Genomic DNA, 5960 nt, shown 5'->3' with positions numbered 1-5960 from the left:
GGGCAGATGTAGGTAAATGTAGGTCTGCTGACCATCTTGATGGTGATGGCATTGGTGTTGCTATGGACAGACATTTGCTTTGTCTTCAGTAGTGGGTACAATGGCGTCTTTGGTAGATGCCCTTTGCAAATCTTATAAGTGTGGCGTCCATTATTACGAGAGGTAGGAACTACTGCATCATGCTACTCTGGAGATAATGCAGCCAGCGACTTACCCATTGCACCACTGAGCCACAGCCAAATGCACCCTGCACACACTCCTAGGGTCCTCTTGAGGGAAGGGGAAGCACAGCAGGAGGCATTAGCACCAGTATCACACGGTTGGTCTGCGGCCTCACTGACGTCACATGTCGCTATTCTGTCTCAGCCTACAACTAGATCATGGACACAGCTCAGTCAGGCAGTCGCGAGTAGGGGTGTGCGAGTGGCGAAGAGTTTTCTCACAAGTTTTCAAAAGTCTTTGGAAAGCAATGCAACTTCATGAAGTATGAAAGATTTATTCTTTCCCTATACTTCTGCTGAAATTATGACTTTGGTGAACATTTATTGCAAAAGGTAAATTTACAGAAGTAAACTTTGCCAGCATCTGACATTGTTTAAGTTAAACATAATTTATCCTGCAGTTTGTCCCTTGGTGCTGTTTAGGACCTACACTAGGGGTGACTTTTATGTATTAAAAAGGGATGCTTAGGCCTGGCAAAAAGGTTTATTTTTCCAGGTCGGATTGGCAGTGAAAATCATGTTGCAATTCATAGAGAAACGTGGCAGAACTTATACCCGGAAACATTGAACATTTTCCTGCTGTGAAAATGTTGCACTCCCGTAGTCACGCCTGGTTGTATGATGTTACAACGCGATCCCCAAGATCGTGGTACATCACAACGCATCTTTTACAACGCAAGTCGTTACTACGACTTGCGCTGTAGAGTGCTGGACTTAGGAATACTAAGATTTACTATTCCAACTCCAGCCTACGTACAGTAGGGACGGTGTTGGAATAGTAACTCTACTATTCCTTAGTCTAGAGCGCCCTCCAGCGCAAGTCGTGGTAAAGACTTGCGTTGTAAAAGACGCGTCGTAATGGCACCGCAGTGTTTTGACCGCGGTGTAAAGGCTGTTTACCGTCACGCCCAGTTCCTCATCTTCCAAGACCGAGATTGGACCGCTGCTTTTGCACACTCACGAAGGGAAGCACTTCAGCTGTGCACAGCGTCAGGGCACCTGCACGTCTCTCAGGTTGATAGGACATGGAAGGGTGCAGAGCGCAGTGGCTCCATTTTAAGAATAGGTATGAAAGAAAGTGAGGCAGGACCTCAGAAGGAAGGGTGGTTATGAAGAAAGAAAGCAGATCTGAAAGAGGGGACACAAAATCTTGATATCAGATTAAAAAAGAGCAAGTCAAGTTCCAATGAATTATGGGCCTGATTTAGAGTTTTGCCAAAAGGGTACGCCATCACAAACATGACAGAATACCCTGTATGCCAAACCCTTAGTTCGCCCGCCCTATTGTAAGATGCGCAGACCATCAGCTTTCTGTTGGTGGTGTCCCTGTTAGCTCCATTGACGGAAAGCTGACGGTCTTAGATGGTCTGATGTCTTTTTAATGTCTGTAATCCTTGCGGGACCCAGCAGAAAAATTAAAAAATGACCACCATACCCAGGTAAAAACCCCATGGGTGTGGGCGTCATTAGTAACAATTATTTTTTTAAAAGCTCCCACTTTGGAAGTTTGCTTTAAGAAAATTAAAGTTTGTTGGATGGCAGCCGTTCACCAATCTTTTTAGTACCTTCAGAGGAACCGCTGTGTCAGTGGTTCCTCTGAAAGTGCAGAGATCATTGTTGGGCTGGCGGTGGTCTCTATATATGACAGTTCTCTGTCTATCAGACTGGTGGACTCCACTACCCTGATGAACAGAAACCCTAAATCAGGCCCTCTGTCTGTGTTTTCATCTATCACTCATTTATAAAGTGTGTTTTCACTCAGAAGGATACAGTGAAACTAATTAACATTGCTATTCAACTCAATACTGTTCATTTTATCGACCCCAGAAGGTTAAAAGGCGGTGTGAACCCACTGGGATGGGAACCTGTTGCGTTGTCATGAGATCAAACAAAGGGCACTGAAAACCTTACAGGAAAAACGCTGATTGTAGTGGGCACTGTTCCTACTGAGAGGACACTCTCTTATAATAAACGTATTATTTTCAATATAAAATTTTTCTCAATCAATGTTCTGTTTTTTCAAAAACGTATTATTCAACAATAAATCATAAAGTGTAAAGCAATTCTTTCATTTATCAGCGTACTTTTACACTTGCATCTGATAACAACATAATCCACTTTAACAAAAAAAATCCTTAGTCCTGAAATGAAGTTTAGTATTGTACAATGCAATTTTACAATACAGTGTTTCCAAGTGTTACAATTCCCATCTCATTTGATGCATAGCTTTCAACTGGCCCGTAGATGTCACAAAGCCCGAAGCCCAATGCATTTCGGGATTCACAGGTCCCTTCCTCAGGGGAAGTATTCTGTAAACAGAGGAATTGTCAATATATTTTACAACTATTACCTTATATTCAACAAGATTAAAGTGTAGCGGAGAGTCCCATGTCCAACAGAACAAGAAAAAGAACAAGAACAAGAGAAAGAAATATGAGGAAGAATTAGGAGTGCTCAGTATACGCGAGTGCACGTTTGAACACCTAACCATACTGTGCCACCTTATAGTGTAATTTCATTTACCACCATGCTGAACAGAATGGTGAAACATTAGTGGTGAGCCCACAGTGATATGTTTCGAAGCGGTGAGTATCATCCAATGAAAACTGTAAACTTAAACAAGCATTTGCAATGCAATAGGTCTCGCATTACTGAATGTTTGAGCTATTGGTGTTGCATTATTATTAGCAATGCCAATAGCTCAAACTTGCGAGACCTGCTTAGCTGTGCATCGCAAAATGCGATGCAGCGCGCGCTACGAAATTCGTTTTAAAAATTAAATTGTTTACTCACCTCCAATTATCCTTATTCCGGTTTTTAGCACCCCCATCCTGCCCCTCCCCCGCCCGCCTTTCTGCCCCACCGGTACTCCCTCCACGAGCCGCAGCTGCCTGAAGCCCCACGGTGGGCTCTGCAGCCATGGACAGCCGAGCTTTACCATGGGCGCGTTTTATGGGACCGCCAGATCACACACGCACAGCCAGGCAGGGGCCGGTGTAACCAGTGGTGCGCACGCACCATAGATGAGCGGGGGCGAGAGAGCCTGTTGTCTGTGCCGTGTTGATGTGCGTAACAGACACCGGTGGGACGTGGGCAGAGCAAAGTCAGGACTTATGCCCGCCTTTGCCCAATTGCGTGCTGTTTTAAAAAAAAAAACACACGCTAAATTATTTGACACAAAATTACAAAAACCAAACAAGTATAACGGGCGTTAAACATTTTTAAAGTTAAAGTGAAAAATAGCACCTAAATGATCAAAGTGCCAACCGTGGGTATCCGGTCGCGTGAAACCGGGCAGAGCTGAAAGTTATGTTCGGCAATGATGGATAGCTGTACTGATACAAGGAGGGTATTGGATCCAGTCTTGGCTTACCTTCGGAGTTAGAAGAAATTTTGGAAAAAAATATCTGAGAAGGTAAAGTTCAGCGGGAGAAGGCAGCCGGCGGTGTCGGAAGAGAGGTTGTCATCATCGGGAAGCCACTGGTCGAAGTTGGTGGGAAGATTTCTATGTTCGGACGTAATATCTTTTATGGAAGTTGAAAATCTCCAGCGGGACCAAGCTGCAGGCTGTCGCTGATGAAGGCTGCACAAGGCTGGATACCCATTCTGAGAGGAGCCACTGAACAGGATTTAATGCTGCAGAGAAGAATGTAGTAGGAGCACCAAGGACGTCAGGCGATCAGAGATGCACCTTGGATGATCTGTGAGCAGGCAGACCCCAGTCTACTGTTTGTTCTCAGAGAATGTTTGGGCTGAAAAATTTCCAAGTCCCAAGTTTGGCCAATTGGTTGTTTTGGCACCTTTGGCACTACTTCCAATGGCTCAGAATTGGGTGGGCGTCACTTGGAGGGCCAGGACTTACTCAGTTGGAACCTTTTCTGTCCCAGTGGCTCTAAACAGAGGGCCAGCCAACTAGTCCTTTGAGTCTCTCTGATAGTCCTAGGTTCAACCCGAAAAGCAGGTCTCAAGCAGCAGAACAGTCCTATGAGGACACCGGGCAGGCTTCAGGCAGTAAAGCAGTCCTCTGGGAGCAGCAAGGCAGTCCTCTGAAGGACACCGATAGCAGGGCAGTCCTACAAAAGTCTTACGTAGGTCTAGAAGTGAACTGAACATTGCGTCTGAGAGTCCTATTTTTATATCTGGTGGCAGCTTTGAAGTTGAAGAAATGTCTGGATTGTTCTCTCCACAGATGGCTGTGGAATTTCCTGCCTGGTCCCGGATGTCTTGAGTTACAAAAGGGTACTGTGACGTTATTTGTGTATGTGATGAGGCAGTGTGTTTGAAGTGTAAGTGGGGTTGGGCACAGCTCCGCCCCTCTCATCCTGTCAGGATTACCCATCCTGCCTATATTAATCCCTCCTTTGTGATAATGTCTGGGAGGAATTCACAAAGGCCAACTGCCAACTACACCTAGTCATGTGACCCAGGGCACAGGCTGCAGAAACAAATGGTTAGGACAAGTAAATACCACATTTCTAAAAGTCGCATTTTCAGAATTCTGACTTAAAATCTGGGTTTACCATTAATATATATTAATTACAGTTCAGTAGATGCCAAACATGGCATTTCTACATCCTCTCATGCAAAAGTTATCACTTATTAACTGTAATAAGGTAGCCCATTGTTATCCTAAAGGAGAGGTAGGCCTCACAATAGTGAAAAGCGAATTTGTGAATATTTCACTACCCGGACATGTAAAACTTATAAATCCATGTCCAACTTTTTAAATACAATGCACCCTTCCCTATGTGCTGTTTAGGACTTACACTAGAGATGACTTATATGTATTAAAAATGGATACCAAGGCCTTTCAAAAGGTTTATTGTGACAGGTTGGAATGGCAGTTTAAAACTGCACACATGCTGCAATGGCATGCCTGGGACTTGTTTATATGGCTACTTAAGTGGTTGGCACAATAATAATAAAAGTACACATTCAGCTTTTTAAATACAATGCACCCTGCCCTAGGATCTATTTAGGGCATGTTCTATGGGTGACTTATGTGTATTAAAAAGGGAGTTTATGACTAGCAAATGGTGTTATTTTTACAAGTTGCATTGGCAGTTTAAAACTGCTAGCAGGCTGCAATGGCAGACCTGAGACAATGATTAAAGGGCTACTTAAGTGCGTGACACAATAAGAGCTGCCCAGGCGTGGGTCCCTTGCTCGCTGTGCCAGTTGATTCTAGCTAGCCTGGCTGATGAGGGTTGATATACCCCAAAACCTGTCCCAGGATTCTTGTTTCCAGTTCAGGGAGGACCCGACTTGGCAGTTCGGGCTGCATTGTTCCCATGAGAAGCAGGATCAAGACTGATTTGCATATGGCTGGGTCCAAACTGGGGTGGTGATGTGAGCAAAAGAACAATTGGTTTAACCCAGTGTAGGAAGGTGGAATCTGACTGCATGGTTACCCCCAATTTGTTCCTGGTGTTTTGCTGGTTATCAACTTAGTTTGGCTGGGATCCTGCTATTCAGGACCCCAGCCTATCTGCTTTCTCCCTAAATTAGTTGTTCATGTACTTTAGGTACACTCCAGATTGGATTCTGGGGTACCCTTATAAGTCTCTAGTATATGGAATACTATGTACCCAGGGCAGAGGTACCCCAGAGGACTCCCAGGGGCTGCAGCATGTATTATGCCAACCCTGAGAGGCAACTTAAACTGACACAACAGGTTTGCTATGCTACAGCAGCCTTTGTAAGGTAGTGTATGCACCCCTTACTCCGATATAAGTTTCC

The sequence above is a fragment of the Lissotriton helveticus genome, chromosome 1_2, assembly GCF_964261635.1.
Source record: "Lissotriton helveticus chromosome 1_2, aLisHel1.1, whole genome shotgun sequence".
NCBI classification, from domain to species: Eukaryota; Metazoa; Chordata; class Amphibia; order Caudata; family Salamandridae; genus Lissotriton; species Lissotriton helveticus.
Note: the sequence above shows the minus strand (reverse complement) of the source record.